Below are 22,559 nucleotides of genomic sequence, written 5' to 3' on the forward strand. Positions count from 1 at the left end.
CATGTGTCAAATGATTCAAAATCAAGAGACTCCAAAAGTCCATCTGTATGGAGTTTCTTCATGCGCTTGACACCGATATGACCAAGGCGGCAGTGCCACAAGTATGTGGGACTATCATTATCAACCTTACATCTTCTGGTACTCACACTGTGAATATGTGTGTCATCATGTTTGAGATTCGTTAAGAATAAACCATTGACCAGTGGGCATGACCATAAAACATATCACTCATATAAATGGAACAACCATTATTCTCAGATTTAAATGAGTAACCATCTCGCATCAAGCTAGATCCCGATACAATGTTCATGCTCAAAGCTGATACTAAATAACAATTATTAAGGTTTAAAACTAATCCTGAAGGTAGATGTAGAGGTAGCGTGCCGACAGCGATCACATCGACCTTGAAACCATTCTTGACGGGCATCGTCACCTCGTCCTTTGCTAGCCTCCGCTTATTCCATAGTTCCTGTTTTGAGTTGCAAATGTGAGCAATAGCACCGGTATCAAATACATAGGAACTACTACGAGGGCTGGTAAGGTATACATCAATAATGTGTATATCATATATACCTTTAACGTTGTCGACCTTCTTATCCGCTAAGTACTAGGGGCAGTTCTGCTTCGAATGACCGGTTCCCTTGCAGTAATAGCACTTAGTATTACGCTTGGGTCTTTTCTTTGGCTTCTTCCCGGCAACTGGTTTACCGGATGCGGCAACTGCTTTGTCATCCTTCTTAAAGTTCTTTTTACCCTTTTCTTTCTTGAAACTGGTGGTCTTATTCACCATCAACACTTGATGTTCTTTCTTGATTTCCACCTCTACTTATTTCAGCATTGAATACAACTCGGCAAAGGTCTTCTCAATCCCTTCCATGTTGTAGTTCATTACAAAGCTCTTATAGCTAGGTGGAAGCATGGAGGATTCTGTCAATAACCGCGTCATCCGGAAGTTCAACTCCCAGCTGAGACAAGCGGTTGTGCAACCCAGACATTCTAAGTATGTGCTCACTGACACAACTATTTTGCTCCATCTTACAGCTGAAGAACTTGTCAGAGAACTCATCTCTCTCGACCCGGTCATGAGCATGGAAAACCAGTTTCTGTTCCCGGAACATCTCATATGCTCCATGTTGCTCAAAACGCCTTTGAAGCCCCGGTTCTAAACTGTAAAGCGTCGCACTGAACCAGAGGGTAGTCATCACTACGCGACTGCCAGGCATTTATAACGTCCTGGGCTGCCGCGGGAATGCGAGGGTCACCTATCGGCGCATCAAGGACATATGCCTTCTTGGAAGAAACAAGGATGAGCATCAAGTTACGGACCCAGCCTGCATAGTTGCTTCCAACATCTTTCAGCTTGGTTTTCTCTAGGAGTGTGTTGAAGTTCCGTGGGACATGTGCGTTGGCCATTGAATCTACAATACTTGTAAAGACATTTTTACACTAAGTTCATGATAATTAAGTTCATCTAATCAAATTATATAATGAACTCCCACTCAGATAGACATCCCTCTAGTCATCCAAGTGATACATGATCCACGTCGACTAGCCCGTGTCCGATCATCACATGAGACGGACTAGTCATCAATGGTGAGCATCTCCATGCTGATCGTATCATCCATACGACTCATGTTCGACCTTTCGATCTCTCGTATTCTGAGGCCATGTCTGTACATGCTAAGATCATCGAGTCAACCTAAGTGATTTGTGTGTGTAAATTTGGCTTACACCCGTTGTATGCGAACGTTAGAATCTATCACACCTGATCATCACGTTGTGCTTCGAAACAATGATCCTTCGCAACGGTGCACACTTAGGGGAATACTTATCTCGAAATTTAATGAGGGATCATCTTATCTTTGCTACCGTCATTGTAAGCAATAATATGAAAACATGATAAACATCACATGCAAATCATATGGTGACATGATATGGCCATTATCATCTAGCTCCTTTGATCTCCATCTTCAGGGCACGGCATGACACCGGCATTGTCACCGGCATTGTCACCGGCATGACACCGGCATTGTCACCGACATTATCATCTAGCTCCTTTGATCATCATTGTCACCGGCATGACACCATGATCTCCATCATCATGTATCCGTGAGGTCGTCTCGCCAACTATTACTTCTACTACTATGGCTAACGGTTAGCAATAAAGTAAAGTAATCACATGGCGTTGCATCTCATACAATAAACTAAGACAGCTCCTATGGCTCCTGCCGGTTGTCATACTCATCGACATGCAAGTCGTGAATCCTATTACAAGAACATGATCAATCTCATACATCACATATATATCATCACATCCTTTTGGCATATCACATCACATAGCATACCCTGCAAAAATAAGTTAGACGTCCTCTAATTGTTGTTGCAAGTTTTACATGGCTGATTTGGGTTTCTAGCAAGAACGCTTCTTACCTACGTGACAGCCATAACGTTCATATGTCAATGCTATTTACCCTTCATAAGGACCCTTTTCATCGAATTCAATTCGACTAAAGTGGGAGAGACAAACACCCGCTCGCCACCTTATGCAACAAGTGCATGTCAGGCGGTGGACCAAGTCTCACGTAAGCGTACGTGTAAAGTTGGTCTGGGCCGCTTCATCCCACAATACCGCCGAAAAATGATTGCACTAGTAACGGCAAGCAATTAACAAAATCATCGCCCACAACTTTTGTGTTCTACTCGTGCATAGAATCTACGCATAGAACTTGGCTCGGAAACCACTGTTGGAGAACATAGTAGTAATTCAAAAAAATTCATACGTCACACCAAGATCCATCTAGGAGAAACTAGCAACGAGCAAAGGGTAGAGCATCTTCATAGCTTTGAATATTGCTAAGAGGAAGCGTTACTATGAACGTGGTTGATGGAGTCGTACTCGTAACGATTCAGATCGCGGAAGATTCCGATCTAAGCTCCGAACAACGCTGCCTCCGCGTTCAACACACGTGCAGCCCGGTGACGTCTCCTTCACCTTGATCCAGCAAGGAGAGAGGAGAAGTTGAGGGAGAGCTCCAGCAGCACGACGGCATGGTGGCGTCGGAGCTATGCAGTTCTCCAGGACGGCTTCGCCAAACACCGCGGAGAAGGAGAAGAGGGAGAGGTAGGGTTGCTGTTAGGGCATATTTATGCCTAAGTAATTTTGGTGATTGATGACAGTACCTTAGTGGACTAATCGTGTGCATTGAGCATTTCAGATAATACATGACAAAGGCACAAGACGATTCGGCACCCTCCGTGGAATAGAATCACGGTATCTTCTATGATTCTCTTTGGTGGTTTTGAGTCGTAGGAACGTCGTATTATTAAGAGGCGATCCATATTGGGAAGGTTTGGGTGGAATCAATCTTGCACCCACACACTTTTTCTCCATCTCCTTTTCCTTGCAACTATGGAGCTTTTCCACTCTCTGGTCTTTCTCTTCTTGCAAAAAGTCCTCTGGCGGTAGTACCGCTGGACCTAGCGGTAGTACCGCTGGCCCTAGAGGTAGTACCGCTGGGCTGGCGGTAGTACTGCTGGAGCTAGCGGTAGTACTGCTCAAGGACTTTAGAACCGCCACCCTTGCGGCTGTACTACGTCGGACTTTTTGGGAAGACTTTCTTGGCGGTGGTTGGCCCGGTAGTATCTTTGCGCTACAATGGGCTCGGCGGTAGTACCACTCTAGCCACAGCGGTAGTACCACTCAGCCAGCGGTTGTACCGCTGGAGGGTCAGTGGTAGTACCGCTGCTGCCAGCGGTAGTACCGCTAGGCTCGTCCTGTGAGTAAGGATAACGATTGGATTCGTTCCCTCACTATATAAAGGGTTCTTCTTTCTCAAGAACCCTACCTTTGACCCTCCCAAGCGCCATTGTTTCTCCCTAACCTCATAAGTGCCCAATCTCTCTCCCTAGCCAATCAAACTTGTTTATTTCCTAGGGATTGGTTGAGAAGGCCAAGATCTAGACTTCCACCCAGAGAAAATTGATTCCCCCCACTAATCCCTTGCGGATCTTGTTACTCATGGGTGTTTGAGAACCCTAGACAGTTGAGGTCACCTCGGGGCCACATTCCATTGTGGTGAAGCTCCGTGGTCTGGCTGGGAGCCTCCAAGATTTGTGTGGACTAAGCCCCAACCTTGTTTGTAAAGGTTCGGTCACCGCCTTCAAGAGCACCCATAGTGGAATCACGGCACCTTGCATTGTGTGAGGGCGTGAGTAGAATACGGTGTCCCTAGTGGCTTATTGGGGAAAGTTGTGCCTCCACACCACTCCAATGGAGACGTACATCCTGTCAAAGGGAAGGAACTTCGGTAACACATCCTCGTCTTCATCGGTTCCACTTGTGGTTATCTTTAATCTTTACATTGTGTATGTTATTGTTGTAGACTATTTGTTACTTGCCTTAGCGATTATAGTTGGTAGCATCATATAGGTTGATCACCTAGTTGTCATTTTAGAGAACATTTATGTTGCAAACCCTAACTTGTTAAGAATAGATAAAAAGTGTTAGTTTCCTATTCACCCCACCCCTCTAGTCAACCATATCGATCCTTTCAATTGGTATCAAGGCCACATCACTTTATTAAGGGTTTCACCGCCCGAAGAGTATGGATGAGGACGAGGGAGGACCCCCTGGGCAACCCGAGGCCATGGCCTTAACTTCGATCACCAGGGACAACTTGAATGCGGCTATGGCCAATCTCACGACGTCCTTGACGAACGAAGTCAAGACCATGCTTAAAGAATTAATTGAGGGAATAAAAAGTTCTCCTGAATGGGCATTGGTGGCTAAACCCGTCAACACGGATTGGGAGGCAAATTCCTCCAAGGAAGCGGCTAAAGGTATGCAACCTTCTTCCCCTCACAATATTAATGGGACTGGAACCTATACATCAGTTCCACCTCCCATGGTCTATGGAGGGTCGGTTCCTACTCCGCGTATTAATCCTGTAGGTCCTCCTCCTAAGCTTGTTAAGGGTGATTTTGCGAACTGGGTATTTTCCATTAAGTCTGACTTGAATCACAGCTCAACAAATTTATGGAGAATCATTGAGCAAGGCTAATATCCACATGATCCAAGCAACCTCACTCCAAGAGAAGAAGCGGAATATCAATATAATGACTACAATGTTTATTCACCAGTCTGCAGTGCCTCCTGAAGATATTCCTCACTGGCGCCCCTTCACTCTGGCTAAGGACTGTTGGGAGCACATTATGGTGTTTTACAAGGGAAGCTCAAGCATTCAACGGCCCAACTATGAAGTGGTGCTTGATGAGGCCGATGAGTTTGTGATGAAGGAAGATGAGGACCCTCGTGATCTCTATCGAAGGGTGACAGCTATTGCTGTTGCTCTCAAGGATCATGGGAGCAAGGATGTGGATGACACATGGATCAAGCGCAAGTTTCTCAAGGACATCATGCCATTTAGCAAAGCCATGTCATCCGTCATTCACCAACGACCAGATTTCCACTCCTTTTCCTCCAGTGAGGTGTTGGATGAATTCATTGCAATGTCAATCATGAACAAGACCGCTGATAATGCACTTGCTCGCGTTCGGTCAAAGACACCTTCACCCAACCTTGCTTTAAAGGCAAAGTCTGCTTGTGAGGAAGAAGAATAGGATGAGGAAGAGGAGAGCTGCCCTGAAGACACTAAGTATGCTTACCACGAGCACATGGCTCTTGCGTCAAGGTAATTCTGGGGCAACAAGAGGAACTCAAGGCCCAACTTCTCCAAGAATAACTCAAGTGGGTTCAAGTACAAGCAACGTGTGAGGACATGCTATAACTGCGGCAATGTGAGTCAGTTCGTGGCAGAATGTCCCTATGAGAAGAGGGAAGACAACGGGGGCAAGCTCATTCGCAAAGACAAAACCAAGTCATTGCCAAACAAGAACAACTTTGTCAAGAAACCCCACCCAAAGGGTATGGTGGCACTTCAAGAGTACCCCTCCGATGATGATGACGACGACGATATGGTGGCAACTGCGACTGTAGCCATTGCCACCCCTTCTCCCAATACGTCTCTCTTCAACGCCCCCAACAATAACGATATCGCCAGGTGCATCATGGCCAAAGGTATCGATCAGGTAACACCCAGCATTAAGACCACCATCACTACTGCTCCTTCATTGTTGAATTGTGTTGATGATAGTGATGTTGTGGAACTTAATGAGCATGATCTTGACAAATTTCTGTGTACGATCAAAGGAGAACCCAAGAAGCACTTTGTTGCTCTTTTGGAACAACTGGTTGAGGCTAATGACCTCATTGAGTCTCATGTGGAGACTATCTCCGAGCTACAAGGACATAGTCGTGACTATGCCGATGAAATTGCTGAATTATCTATTCCACCAGAAAAGGAGCGCAATCTTCGTTTGGCTCTTGAGGAGTCATACAATGATGACTGTGCTAAATTGCAAATGGAACTAGATCATGCTATTGTTCTTACTCGTGTGCTTAAGTCTGAAAAGACTACACTTGGGGTTGGCCATGACAGACGCCAAGCGGAGTTTGACACACTTGACAAGGCTCACAAGGTCTTGAAAGGTGCCCATTTCTCCCTGAAAGAGTCTCATGATCAACTCCAAGAAAATCTTACCAAGGAGATCTCTACGTGTCCTCCTTTCATTATAATTGATAATGCTTGTACAACTAACCCTTGTTGTGAGCATGTACATCTTGTGGAGGAAAATGCCAAGTTGAAGGATCAACTTGAGAAGGGCCTTGTGTCATGCATCCAAGGCGAGAAGAACCTAAACGACCTCTTGAGAAATCAAAAGGGTGTTGTAGGAAAGGAGGGACTTCGCCTTACATCCAAGTCGAAAATAAAATGAAAGAACAAGAACAAACGATCCCCTACCATCATGGACATCTTTGTCAAAGAGGGTGAAGGGACTCAGAAGGAGAACAGGAACAAGGTGGAGAATGGTAGCATCAATAAGGGCAAAAACCATTCCTAACAACACAGCCGGCAAACTCAATCCATCCTATGTTTTATGTCGTGCTGGTGATGGGCATGTTTATGCTAGATTTGTTGGTTCTTACTATGAGTCCATTGAATGGGCTCTTTGGGTTCCTAAGACCCTTGTCTCTAACATTAAAGTACCCATTCAAAAATGGGTACCTAAAACCAAGCCTTGATCTATTGCAGGAGTTTGCTTCCGATGGGGTGTCATGGTTGCTCGATAGTGGAGCAAGAAATCATATGACCAGAAGCAAGGACTTAGTGGTGGATGTGCATCCTTCCCCATCTATGCCCACCCATGTCCAATTCGCCGATGCATCAACGTCAAAAGTATTGGGATTTGGTAAGGTGGTCATCTCTCAAGAGTTATCTATTGGGAAGGTCATGCTTGTTGAGTCCCTTGCTTACAATTTACTTTTGGTTCGTCAACTTGCAATTATGGGCTTTCCACATTCTTTAATCTGGATACCGTGGTCCTTTTGTGGAGCCAGACTCTTAAAGTAGCCTATGTTCGATATGTCAAAAATGGTCTCTATGTGGTGAACATTTCAAAGCGACCCACTAAGACTGCGACTTGTCTAATGGCTAAAGTTGATGCGGGTTGGCTTTGGCATCGCCGACTAGCTCATGTCAATATCAGATCTTTGCAAAGTCTCCTCGAAGGGGACCATGTTCGTGGACTAACAAATGTGAGTTTTGCCAAAGATCGTACTTGCAGTGCCTGCATTGAAGGGAAGATTCATGAAACTGCTCATCGTTCAACGACTCTCATTTACACTAAGAGGCCGTTGGAGCTCCTTCATATGGATCTCTTCGGTCCTCCATCATTTGATAGTCTTGGGGGCAGAAATTACTGCTTGGTGATTGTTGATGACTACTCAAGATACACCTGGGTATATTTCTTCAAGAGGAAGAGTGAGACTCAACAAACCATCATCAACTTTGCTAATAAAGCTCAACGACAACATGAAGCAAAGATTTTGATGATTAGAAGTGACAACGACACCGGGTTCAAGAACTACACGCTGGATGAGTTTCTACGTGATGAGTGAATCAAACATCAATATTCAGCACCATACACCCATCAACAAAATGGTGTGGCGGAAAGGAAGAACCGGACGTTGATGGACGCGGCAAGAACAATGATGTCGGAATTCAAATCTCCGTATAACTTTTGGGCCGAAGCCACCACCACAACATGTCATGCATCCAATCGGCTCTATATCCGCAAAGGCTTGAACAAGATCCCATATAAGATTCTCACCGGAAACAAACCCAATCTCAAGTACTTCCGGGTATTTGGGTGTAAGTGTTTCATTCTCAAGAAAGGTGCACGTTTAGCTAAATTTGATTCTAGAGCTCAAGAGGGCATCTTTGCTGGTTATTCTACAAACTCTCATGCTTACCGTGTCCTCAACAAGTCCACCGGGCTCATTGAGGAAACGTGTAACATGGAGTTTGATGAAAATAACGGCTCGCAAGTGGAGCAAAGTGGTCTCTGTGATGTAGGTGATGAAATTTCTCCCCAAGCGATAAGAAGAATGGGGATTGGTCCAATACTCCCCATTGAGGAACCCCTTGTGGCCGAAGGAGAAGGACAATGCTCTACTCAAGTGGAGCCATCATCCTCACAAGCCCCTCACGCTTCGGATGAACAAAGAGAAAACCCTCAACCAGCTGAACAGGTTCAAGGACAAGATCAATTGCTCATAGATGGTGATGTGCCCCAAGATGTCCAAGTCATTACACAAGGTTCCGAATCTGCTCAAGATCAAGATCAAGTGCAACTACAAGATCCAGACCAAATGGAGGCACAAGATTAAGATCAAGAGCAACCACAAGATCAAGAACAAACCAGTGAGCCTGCTCAAGTCAAAAATCAAGTTGACCAGGATGTTGTCTCTCAATTTCCTTCTGCATCACCTAAGAGGGATACTGGTGCCAAGTTAGGATCAAAACACAAGGCCAAGCAAAGTAATCAAGTCGATGCTCCCCCAGTTATCAAATGTAGAACTCTTGTGTGTCGCGCAGCCAAGATTGCAAACAAGCTGAGAGTCAAGTCACATCTTATGAAGAACGTGCTTGGTAGTTTAAAAGGGGGAGTATCCACTCGTGAACAAATTTCGAATTATTGTGAGGATCACGCGTTTGTTTCGTATTGTGAACCTCAACAGGTACAGGAAGCGCTCGATGATGAGGATTGGCTTATGGCCATGCATGAAGAACTGAACAACTTTGAGCGTAATCAAGTCTGGAAATTAGTGCCAAGACCAAAGGAGGAACATATTGTCATTGGGACCAAATGGATCTTCAAAAACAAGCAAGATGCCAATGGGATTGTGGTTCGAAACAAGGCAAGATTGGTGGCTCAAGGCTACTCCCAAGTCGAGGGTATCGACTACGGTGAAACCATTGCCCCTGTTGCTCGTCTAGAATCTATTCGCATGCTGCTTGCATTTGCTTCTCATCATAATTTCAAATTACAACAAATGGATGTAAAAAGTGCTTTTCTTAATGGTCCTTTCAATGAGTTGGTCTATGTCAACCAACCCCCGAGGTTCGAACATCCCAAGCTCCCCAATCATGTGTACAAACTTAATAAGGCACTCTATGGCCTTAAACAAGCCCCACGTGCGTGGTATGAGTCCCTTACTGAGTTTTTACAAGATCGTTGGTTCGAAATTGGGAAGATAGATCCCACTCTTTTTACCAAGAAGGTCAAAGGGGATTTGTTCATACGCCAACTATAGATTGATGATATCATTTTTGGTTCCCCTAACGAGTCTTTCAATGAAAAATTTGCTGCACTAATGACCGAGAAATTTGAGATGTCAATGATGGGTGAGTTGAAGTTCTTCCTCGGGTTCGAGATAAAAAAAGGCTTAGAAGGGACCTTCATCAAACAAGCCAAGTACACTCCATACATGCTCAAGAGGTTCGAGCTAGAGGATGTGAAGCCGGTCAAGTTTCCCATGCCAACCAGATGCAAGCTTGACAGTGATTCCGATGGTAAAGAAGTGGATCAAAAGGTATATCGCTCCATGATTGGATCCCTTCTTTACCTTTGTGCATCTAGACCGGATATCATGTTGAGTGTAGGGATCTGTGCACGATTTCAATCTGCACCAAAAGAAAGCCATTATACGGCTGTTAAGTGAAACTTTCGATATTTGGCTCATGCCCCGAACTTTGGCCTATGGTACCCCAAAGGAGAAAAGTTCAACCTAGTGGGCTATTCTAACTCAGATTGGGCGGGAGACTATGTGGAGAGGAAGTCAACTTCTGGAGGATGTCAATTCCTTGGTCGTTCACTGGTAAGTTGGTCTTCAAAGAAGCAGAATTGTGTCTCACTATCTTCCACCAAAGCTGAGTATGTGGCAGCTGCGAGTTGCTGTGCACAGTTGCTATGGATGAGGCAAACTTTAAAGGATTACGGTGTCACTTGTGACAAAGTGCCTCTTCTATGTGACAATCAAAGTGCTATCAAGATTTTCCTCAATCCAGTGCAACATAGCAAGACCAAGCACATTGATATTCCCCATCACTTCATTCGTGAACATATCAAGCGAGGTGATATTGAGGTGCACTTCATCAACACTCAAGAGAAACTTGCAGATATTTTCACTAAGCCCCTAGATGAAGCAAGGTTCCAGGAGTTAAGGTATGAGCTAAATATCATTGATTCAAGTAATGTGGATTGAAACTAGGCACTTTGCACCTCACTCTGCATTATATCTTGTTGTAAGTGTAGGCATGGACATAGGGGGAGTGTTGTTCTCTCAATCAACTTTCCCTCCCCCAATTATGCATAAATCGATCAAGTCTTTGTGGTTAAATGGCACTTGTGCTTCAAAGACGAGCATTGGTCATGAACCCAACGATAATTCTACGCGGTTTCATATCTTTGTCTCAAACATAGGTGGCTCCGGCCACCGCCCACCTTTCTCTCTTGTTGTAGAAAGGATAAAAAATGACTAGTCACTATATCTTGCTGGTGTTACCCTTTTCTCTACACTGACTAGTCGTTGCCCACCTCATTTCCACGAAGTCCTAAGTCTCTTTGTGCTTTTCTGGAGCGGTACTACCGCGAGGGGGAGCGGTACTACCGCCAGGACCCCAGCGGTGCTAACGCTAGGGGAGCGGTACTACCGCTAGAATCCCGGCCTATCGTGGCTTGTTAGGGATTTTTAGCGCTGTCTCAAGGGGGAGCTGTACTACCGCCAGGGGGGTAGTACTACCGCTATGACCCAGCGGTACTACCGCTCCGCCCGTGACCTGAGGGCTATATAAAGGGAGAGGGGGCCGTTTTTCTTGCCCCTGTTTCATCTTCTTCGTTGTGCTCTCTCCCTCTACCCGAAATCTGCCTGCTTGTATCTCCTTCCGCGGAACCTCCCCTCTCTTTCCAGTTGGAGGGCTTGCTCCCCCCCCCCCTTCCTCCTTCAAGTGCCATGGACTCCGGTACAGCTCCTCCCCTTCCTCTCTTGGTTGGTGTGTTTGTTTCTAGGGTTAGGAGCTTGTTGCATTGGATCCATGGATATTCTTTATGCTTAGTTGTTGGATGCAACGGGGGAGAAATCTTAGGAAATTTTAGGTCTAATGTCCTTCATTGCAAATATTTTGACATGCCCTAGTTCTCCATGTTTTAGATCTGGTAGCTCTTATCATACATCTCATGGATTTGATCTAAACTTGGATCCCATTGGCTAGGCTTGTCACCATCTAGATGATCTAGAGTTCCACATGTTTTAGAACTATGGTGATTCTTGTGATAAGTTTATCTGTTAGCCATGGATCTCTTGAAACAAATCTTGTATTTTTAGTTGCTTCAAACCTGTCTAGATCTGAAACTCAACCCCTAGCGGTACAACCGCTCCACTCGGGCGGTACTACCGCTAGGGAGGCAGCGGTACTACCGCCATCCTGGCGGTACTACCGCTGAGGGGCAGTGGTACTACCGCTATGACTCCAGCGGTACTACCGCCAGGGCGAGCGGTACTATCGCCCCTCGATATTTTATTTTTGATTTCCCTTGGCAATGTGTGTTACTTCTTATGATTTTTGAACATTTCCATGACTCTTTTTATTGCTCTTTTTGTGTGTGTCTTGTGTGTCACAGGTGGTTCTCGTCGCTCGAATCCTGTACGTGACACTCACTCAAAGAAGTACCGCCATCCAGATGCTCCAGATGGTTCCGCAACTTCCAGTCTGAACCCTACAAAGAAGTCATTCAAGAAGGTTGACACAAAGTCCAAAGGTCCCAATGTCTGCACTATGCCTCCTAAGGACTTTTTAGCACTCCATAGCTGTGACCCCTATGTTAATGAAAAAGCTCAACTAAAGGGTTACGATCATGTTTGGTCACGGGAATAGGCAATGATCTTTCGTGACATCATCGTGCCCTTCAAGAAGATCTATGTCCCAGTGCAGTGGATCGACATCGCTCACCTTCAGCGGCATCATGAATAGTTTGGCGAGGCCCTCACCATTGTTGAGAAGCTTGGCATTACGAAAGTCATTGATACGTCTCCAACGTATCTATAATTTTTTATGGTTCCATGCTATTATCATGTCAACCTTGGATATTTTATGTGGATGAATATGCTATCTTTTTTGGGACTAACCTATTAACTCAGTGCCAAGTGCCAGTTTCTGTTTTTTTCGTGTTTTTGACCTTTTTCAGAGAAGAATATTAAACGGAGTCCAAACGGAATAAAACCTGCGGGATGATTTTTTTTCCATAACATAAGATACGCAGGGGACTTGAGAACCAAGGCAGACCCCGGGGGAGGTCACAAGCCCCCAAGCCATGGCTTGGAGGGGCGCGCCTAGCAGGCTTGTGGGCCCCACGTGGCTCCTTTTCCCTACTTCTTTCGATTATAAATTATCTAAAAATCCAGAACCACCAGAGAGAGCCACGAAAATACTTTTTCGCCGCCGCAAGCTTCTGTCTCCGCAAGATCCCATCTGGGACCGTTCTGGTGCCCTGTCGGAGGGGGATTCGGACACGGAGGGCTTCTTCATCAACACCATTGCCTCTCCGATGATGCGTGAGTAGTTCACCACAGACCTTCGGGTCCATAGCTAGTAGCTAGATGGTTCTCTCTCTCTTGCATCTTCAATACAAAGTTCTCCATGATCTTCATGGATATCTATCCGATGTAACCTTCTTTTGCGGTGTGTTTTTCGAGATCCGATGAATTGTGGATTTATGATCAGATTATCTATGAATAATATTTGAGTCTCCTCTGATCTCTTATATGCATGATTTCGTATCCTTGTAATTCTCTTCGAGTTGTGGGTTCTGTTTGGCCAACTTGATCTATAATTATCGCAATGGGAGAAGTGCTTGGTTTTGGGTTCATACCGTGCGGTGTCCTCACCTAGTGACAAAAGGGGTAGCTAGGCACGCATCCTGTTGTTGCCATCAAGGGTAAAAAGATGGGGTTTATATCTGTTGCATGAATCTATCCCTCTACATCATGTCATCTTGCTTAAGGCGTTACTCTGTTTGTTATAAACTCAATACACTAGATGCATGGTGGATAGCGGTCGATGTGTGGACTAATAGTAGTAGATGCAGAAAGTATCGGTCTACTTGTCTCGGACGTGATGCCTATATGTATGATCATTGCCTTAGATATCATCATGACATTGCGCGATACTATCAATGGCTCGACAGTAATTCATTCACCCACCCTAATACTTGCTATCATGAGATAAGCCTCTAGTGAATACTATGGCCCCCGGGTATACTTCACATCATATTTTCAGATCCACAAAATTACTTTGCTGCACTTTTCACTTTTCAGATCTCACCTTGCAAATAATCGTGAAAGGATTGACAACCCCTTTATAGCGTTGGGTGTAAGTTTGTTTGTTTTTGCGCAGGTACATTGGTGCCTCATCTTGATACTCCTAGTGGATTGATACCTTGGTTCTCAAACTGAGGGAAATACTTATTGCTACTGTGCTGCATCACCCTTTCCTCTTCAAGGGAAAAACCAACGCAAGCTCAAGAGGTAGCAAGAATAACGTCGAGCGCCGTTGCCGAGGAGTATTCAAACTGAAGCTTATCCAAGTAACTATCGCAAACTCATCTCTTGCATTTACATTATTTGCCTTTTGCCTCTGGTTTTCCTCCCACCCACTTCTGAAAAAAATACAACAATATTTGCGTTTTTCATTCGCCCTTTCTTTCGCTTGCTTTCTGTTTGCTTGTATGGGATAGTCTACCTATCCTTATGGCTAGTCCTATCACTTCGAACGTTACTCCCAAGAGCGAAGTACTTAATTTCAAACAAAATGAGGGAGAAAACTTAAAGGATGCTTGGTATAGAATTTGCAATGCTCAGAATAGATCTACTCGTAAGCAATCTACTATCATCCTACTTCGCAACTTTTATGTGGGTATTTCCCCTTGGAATTGGTATGTTCTTGACACCATCGTAGGCGGAAATTTTTTGGGTAGCCATACCGTTGATTCTTACGGTGGTTTAATAAATTTGGTTGGCTCACCCCCACTCATGGTTAATGGAACTACTTTAACTTTGGAACATGTGATGTGTAGGCTGGATATTATTGAAAATAACGTTGCTACGATAGAAAACGTTGAAAATTTGGATAAAAATATCCACAATCAAATCACTCAATATGGATCCAAGGTGGGAATGACTTTGAAAAATTTAAAGGAGAAGTAACCCACAGTTAACGAAAAACTAGGTCATGATTCCGCTTTTGCCGTTGTTCAGAACACTCCAAATTTTGCCCACAATAAGGCCTCCAAGTTTGTTTTTGTTCCTCAAAACAGTGGTGAACCATCTAGTAAGAGATTTGAAGATCTTAAAATTTTGAGTGTTCACCCTACTTATGGTTTGAGCACAAAACACAACGATACTTGATTCTATCGCCTTATGCATAGCTAAGGGCGTTAAACAATAGTGCTTATTGGGAGGCAACCCAATGAATTTATCTTTGCATTTTGATTTATGTTTTGTTGTGTACACACCATCATAATTCTGTTATGATTGTGTTTTTTATGTTTCTTTTTGTGTTTGTGCCAAGTAGAACCTTTATGATCACTTTTGGTGATGGTTGTTTGATCATGCTGAAAAATACATAAACTTTATGCTCACGAAATTATTTTTAATTCCTATCCAGAAAGAGATTTTGAGTTGATTCTTTTTTCTTCTGGTTGATATAAAAATTTCCCTAATTGTCATAATTTGTCAGAATTTTGGAATATCAGAGGTGTATGAATTATACAGATTGCTATAGACTGGTCTGTTTTTGACAGATTCTGTTTTTGTTGTGTTGATTGCTTATTTTGATGCAACTATGGATAGTATCAGGAGGTACTAGCCATGGAAAAGTGAGAATACAGTAATATAAAATCAATCTAAATAGAAATCAAGTTTTCTACAGTACCTAAAGAGCGGTGGTTTGTTTTATTATGTTAATTGTATCACGAGTTTCTGTTTAAGTATTGTGTTATGAAGTTTTCGAGTTTCGGGTGATGTTCTCATGGACAATGGGATAAAGAGTGGAAAGATCTTAATATTGGGGATTCCCAAGGCATACCAAGCCAAATTCAAGGACACCAAAAAGCCTAAGCTTGGGGATGCCCTGGGAAGGCATCCCCTCTTTCGTCTTCAATCCATCGGTAACGTTACTTGGAGCTATATTTTTATTCACCACATGATATGTGTTTTTCTTGGAGCGTCGTGTATTATAGGAGTCTTTTCTTTTTGTTTTGTCACAATCATCCTTGCTGCACACCTTTTGAGAGGGACATGCACTCATAGTGAATTTGCTAGAATACTCATTGAGCTTCACTTATATCTTTTGAGTTAGGCAATTTAGCTCGCATGTGCTTCACTTATATCTTTTGAGCTAGATAATTTTGCTCTAGAGCTTCACTTAGATCTTTTTTGAGCACGGCGGTGTCATATTTTGAAGAAATAAGAACTCTCGATCATCACTTATATCTTTTTGAGATTGCTCTCTCTAAGTAACTTGGTAATTGGCGTGTGCTATGCAAGTAGTCCTAAAGATGACAGGCATCCAGAGAGGATATAATAAAAACTTCCATATTCAAGTGCATTGATTAGTAAGAGAAGTTTGATTCCTCAGAATTAGTTTTGAAATTTGGATATGGTAATACTAGAGTTATGTTAGTAGGGTGTTATGAATCTAGAAATACTTGTGTTGAAGTTAGTGATTCCCGTAGCATGCACGTATGGTGAACCGCTATGTTAGTAAGTCGAAGCATAATTGATATATTGATTGTCATCCTTTGTGTGGCAGTCGGGATCGCGCGATGGTTAAACACCTACCAACCCTTCCCCTAGGAGTATGCGTATAGCACTTTGTTTTGATTACTAATAAAAGTTTCGCAATAAGTATATGAGTTCTTCATGACTAATGTGAGTCCATGGTATAGATGCACTTTCACCTTCCACCATTGCTAGCCTCTCTAGTGCTGCACAAATTTCACCAGTACACAAACCCACCATATACCTTCCTCAAAACAGCCACCATCACTACCTATTATGGCATTTTCATAGCCATTCCGAGATATATTGCCATGCAACTCCCACCATTCCGTCTCATGACATGTGTCGTCACTTTCATATTGCCATTGCATGATCGTAAGATAGCTAGCGAGATGTTTCAACATCAGACGCTAAGCTAGATCGTTGCACATCCCGGTTCGCTGCCGGAGGCATTTCCTATAGAGTCATCATTGTTCTAAGTATTGAGTTGTAAGTAAATAAAAGTGTCATGATCATCATTATTAGAGCATTGTCCCATGTGAGGAAATAGAAAAAAGTCCAAAGATGCCCACCAAAAAAAATGAAAAAAGAGAGGCCAAAGAGCCCAAACAAAACAAAAATGAGAGAAAAAGAGAGAAGGGACAATGCTACTATCTTTTTCCACACTTGTGCTTCAAAATAGCACCATTTTCTTCATCATAGATAGTCTCTCGTTTTTTCACCTCCATATACTAGTGGGAATTTTCATTATATAACTTGGCTTTTATATTCCAATGATGGGCTTCCTCAAAATTTCCCTAGGTCTTCGTGAGCAAGCAAGTTGGGTGCACACCCACTAGTTTTCCTTTTGAGATTTCACACACTTATAGCTCTAGTGCATCTGTTGCATGGTAATCCCTACTCATTCACATTGATATCTATTGATGGGCATCTCCATAGCCCGTTGATACGCCGAGTCGATGTGACCATCTCCTCCTTTTTGCCTCACAACCTCCACCACACTCTATTCCACCTATAGTGTTATATCCATGGCTCACACTCATATATTGCGTGAGAGTTGAAAAAGTTTGAGAAAGTAAGAGTGCGAAAACAATTACTTGACCAATACCGGGGTTGTGCATGATTTAAATTCGTTGTGTCAGGATGATGGAGCATAGCCAGACTATATGATTTTGTAGGGATAGATTTCTTTGGCCTTGTTATTTCAAAAGTTCATGATCACTTTGCTAGTATGCTTGAAGTATTATTGTTTTCATGTCAATAGTAAACTATAGTTTTGAATCTTACGGATCTGAATATTCATGCCACAAGACAGAAGTTACAAAGGACAAATATGTTAGGTTGCATTCCACATCAAAAATTCGTTCATTATCACTTCCGTACTCGACGACGAGGAGGGGTTAAGCTTGGGGATGCTTGATACGTCTCTAGCGTATCTATAAATTTTTATGGTTCCATGCTATTATCATGTCAACTTTGGATGTTTTATATAAATGAATATGCTATTTTATATCTTTTTGGGGACTAACCTATTACCTCAGTACCAAGTGCCAGTTTATGTTTTTTCCTTGTTTTTGACCTTTTTCAGAGAAAAATATTAAACGGGGTCCAAACGGAATAAAACCTGCGGGATGATTTTTTCCATAATGGAAGATACACAGCGGAATTGAGAACCAAGGTAGAAGACCCCGGGGGAGGTCACAAGCCCCCTAGCCGCGGCCTGGGGGGCACGCCTAGCAGGCTTGTGGGCCCCATGTGACTCCTTTGCCCTACTTCTTTCGCCTATAAATTCTCTAAAAATCTAGAACCACGAGAGAGAGCCACGAAAATACTTTTCCGCCACCGCAAGCTTCTGTTTCCGCAAGATCCCATCTGGGGACCGTTCTGGTGCCCTGCCGGAGGGGGATTCGGACACGGAAGGCTTATTCATCAACACCATTGCCTCTCCGATGATGTGTGAGTAGTTCACCAGAGACCTTTGGGTCCATAGCTAGTAGCTAGATGGCTTCTGCTCTCTCTTGGATCTTCAATACAAAGTTCTCCATGATCTTCATGGAGATCTATCCGATGTAACCTTCTTTTGCGGTGTGTTTGTCGAGATCCGATGAATCGTGGATTTATGATCATATTATCTATGAATATTATTTGAGTCTCCTCTGATCTCTTATATGCATGATTCCGTATCCTTGTAATTCTCTTCGAGTTGTGGGTTTTATTTGGCCAACTTGATCTATAATTCTTGCAATGGCAGAAGTGCTTGGTTTTGGGTTCATGTCGTGCGGTGTCCTCACCTAGTGACGGAAGGGTTAGCGAGGCACGCATCGTGTTGTTGCCATCAGGGTAAAAAGATGGGGTTTATATCTGTTGCATGAATCTATCCCTCTACATCATGTCAGCTTGCTTAAGACGTAACTCTGTTTGTTATGAACTCAATACACTAGAAGCATGGTGGATAGGGGTCGATGTGTGGAGTAATAGTAGTAGATAGAAAAAGTATCGGTCTACTTGTCTCGGACGTGATGCCTATATGTACGATCATTGCCTTAGATATCATCATGACTTTGCGCGATTCTATCAATTGCTCGATAGTAATTCGTTCACCCACCGTATTACTTCTTATCATGAGAGAAGCCTCTAGTGAACACTATGGCCCTCGGGTCTGCTTCACATCATATTTTCAGATCCACAAAATTACTTTGCTGCACTTTTCACCTTTCAGATCTCACCTTGCAAATAATCGTGAAGGGATTGACAACCCCTTTATAGCGTTGGGTGCAAGCTTGTTTGTTTTTGCGCAGGTACATTGGTGCCTCATCTTGATACTCCTACTGGATTGATACCTTGGTTCTAAAACTGTGGGAAATACTTATTGCAACTGTGCTGCATCACCCTTTCCTCTTCAAGGGAAAAACCAACGCAAGCTCAAGAGGTAGCAGTCATCACCTTCAAAAATGACATCGATCCTGATCTTGTGGCCCAGTTTTATGTAACCGTTCATTTTTACTCAGATGACAAGCGCACCATGACTTGGATGACGTGTGGTCAGAAGTTGACTGGTACCTGGGTGGAGTTCATGCAGCTCGTGAAGGTCGAACACAAGGGGCAAGAGACCGTTCTTGGGTTGCGTCCTCATGCTCCATCTACGTCTACTTCCACCCCCAAGGACAGGCTGCAACATATTTACATAAAAAAGGGTGTTCTCCCCATGCATCCGGACGTCATGCATCGGATCTTCCGCAAAACCATGTTCCCTCGGGTTCGCAACAAGGACGAGGTGCATGGATATCTGGCTGAGATGCTTCTGCTGTGTGAGGAGGCAAGGACTAAGGACACTGCGCCTCTCGACATATCTGATGTGATGTTCTGTGAGCTCTGGAATTGCATCATGAACCGTAAGGTTGCCATCTACGGGCCTTCCCTGTTTTCTTTTATTCAGAAGAAGTGGAAAGACACATATTCAGGCGAGGCCCTCCCTCTTGAACCTGACTACTTTGTGCATGATCCTATCAAGCAGCGTCAAAAGGACAAATGGGGCAACACATCGACTTCTTCTCAGCCCATGGAGACTGACACAGAGACTGTTGCTGGAGGAGGACCTGCTTCGCATACCCGCTCTTGTGCTATGCCAACTTGGGCTGTGAAGCTGAAGGATCAGATGAAGACTCTCTTTTGTATGCAGAGCCAGGGACAGTATCAGTCTCATGTGGCCTAGAAGGAGAACCGTCAGAGGCACAAGCGTGTCTTAAGGACACTTGATGTGGTGATCTCGAGAGGCTCACAGGACGACATCACTCCGGAGACTGACTGGTTGAGGGCTCAAGGTTACAAGTGGAATGGGTTTGATTCTGAGGAGGAGGTTTCTGACGAGGACATTGAGGAGGAGCAGGACGAGCAGGATCGAGATGCCACGGATGAGTGTGATGATGAGGAGTGACCACCTATGTCTTAGGTGTGCCCCGTTTTGGTGCCTTGGTGCCAAAGGGGGGAGAGTCTAGGAGTTGGATTTTCTTGCTTTATCGTGTTTGCTTTGAACTTGGTTTGATCGTGTTTGCTATCTTTACTAGGTGTGATGTGAGACTTGTTTTTATTGTGAGGCCTATTTTAGTAATATGTTGTGAGTCATATGCTCTTCATTTATCTCTATTAAAGTCTCTTTGTGCTCACATACTTTCTACTATGCAAATCCGGTATTGTCGTCAATCCACCAAAAAGGGGGAGATTGTTAGGGCATATTTATGCCTAAGTAATTTTAGTGATTGATGAAAGTACCTTAGTGGACTAATCGTGTGCATTGAGCATTTCAGATAATACATGCCAAAAGCACAAGACGATTCGGCACGCTCCGTGGAATAGAAGCACGGTGTCTTCTACGATTCTCTTTGGTGGTTTTGAGTCATAGGAACACCGTACTATTAAGAAGGGACCCGTATTGGGAAGGTTTGGGTGGAATCAATCTTGCACGGACACACTTTTTCTCCATCTCCTTTTCCTTGCAACTATGGAGCTTTTCCCCTCTCTGGTCTTTCTCTTCTTGCAAAAAGTCCTCTCGCGATAGTACCACTGGACCTAGCGGTAGTAGCGCTGGCCCAGCGGTAGTACCGCCCCTGGTCAGCGGTAGTACCGCTCCAGGACTTTAGTACCGCCATCTTTGCGGTTGTACTACGTCGTACTTTTTGCAAAGACTTTCTTGGCGGTGGTTGACTCGGTAGTATCTTTGCGCTACCATGGGCTCGGCGGTAGTACGGCTCTCGCCCCAGCGGTACTACCGCTGAGCCAGCGGTAGTACCGCTGCTGCCAGCGGTACCACCGATGGGCTCGTGCTGTGAGTGGGGATAACGGTTGGATTCTTTCCCTCACTATATAAAGGGTTCTTCTTTCTCAAGAACCCTACCTTTAACCCTCCCAAGCTCCATTGTTTCTCCCTAAGCTCATAAGTGCCCGATCTCTCTCCCTAGACAATCAAACTTGTTGGTTTCCTAGGGATTGGTTGAGAAGTCCAAGATCAACACTTCCACTAAGAGAAAATTGATTCCCCCCACTAATCCCTTGCGGATCTTGTTACTCTTGGGTGTTTGAGCACCCTAGACGGTTGAGGTCACCTCGGAGCCACATTTCGTTGTGGTGAAACTCCATGGTCTTGTTGGGAGCCTCCAAGCTTTGGGTGGAGTTAGCCCCAACCTTGTTCGTAAAGGTTTGGTCGCCGCTTCAAGAGCACCCATAGTGGAATCACGGCACCTTGCATTGTGTGAGGGCGTGAGGAGAATACAGTGGCCCTAATGGCTTATTGGTGAGCATTGTGCCTCCACACTGCTCCAACGAAGACGTACTTCCTGTCAATGGGAAGGAACTTCGGTAACACATCCTCGTCTTCATCGGTTCCACTTGTGGTTATCTCTAGTCCTTACATTGTGTATGTTATTGTTGTAGACTATTTCTTACTTGCTTTAGGAATTATAGTTGGTAGAATCATATAGGATGATCACCTAGTTGTCATTTTAGAGAATATTTATGTTGCTAACCCTAACTTGTTAAGAATAGTTAAAAAGTGGTAGTTACCTATTCATCCCCCCCTCTAGTCAACCATATCGATCCTTTCAGTTGCGCCAAGAGGTGGTCTAAAAGGTGTATGCAGCCCTCCCAAATCCTCCACTATATATAGGAGGGAGGGAAAGGTGTGCGGAACCCCTAGGGAAACCCTAGGAGGTGCGGCAGCCCTAGATGGAGGTGGGGTAGGAGCCCTAGTGGGTGGCTTGTGCTACTGCAACAAAAGACCTTCCAATGGCGCCAGAAATAGGTGTGTCGATGGCAGCAGGAATCCTTCTGCTACGGCTACGCCTTAAGGGACTTCCTAGGCAAATATGCAAAGGATTTCCCCCGTGGCCTTGGAGCCTGGCGTTGGTGTTCCCTCGAAGCGGAAAGGGTGATGTAGCGCAGCGGTGGTAAGTATTTCCCTCAGTTTGAGAACCGAGGTATCGATCCTGTGAAGGAGTATCACAAGAGCCTGCACAAACACAAAAACCTTGCTCCCAATGCTATGAAGGGGTTGTCAATCCCTTATAGATTGTTCACCAAGTGAGAACTGAAAGCAACAAAGTAACAAAGCAAAGTAAAAGCGAAAGTGGAAACGATAGGTGTGAATAGACACGGGGGCCGTAGTGTTTACTAGTGGCTTCTCTCATGAAAGAAAATAGACGGTGGGTGAACAAATTACAGTCGAGCAATTGATAGAACCGTGCAAAGTCGTGACGTAATCTATGGCAATGATTATATCTATAGGCATCATGTCCAAAATAAGTAGACTGATACTTTCTGCATCTACTAC

Source organism: Hordeum vulgare, chromosome 5H (assembly GCF_904849725.1).
Source record: "Hordeum vulgare subsp. vulgare chromosome 5H, MorexV3_pseudomolecules_assembly, whole genome shotgun sequence".
NCBI classification, from domain to species: domain Eukaryota; kingdom Viridiplantae; phylum Streptophyta; class Magnoliopsida; order Poales; family Poaceae; genus Hordeum; species Hordeum vulgare.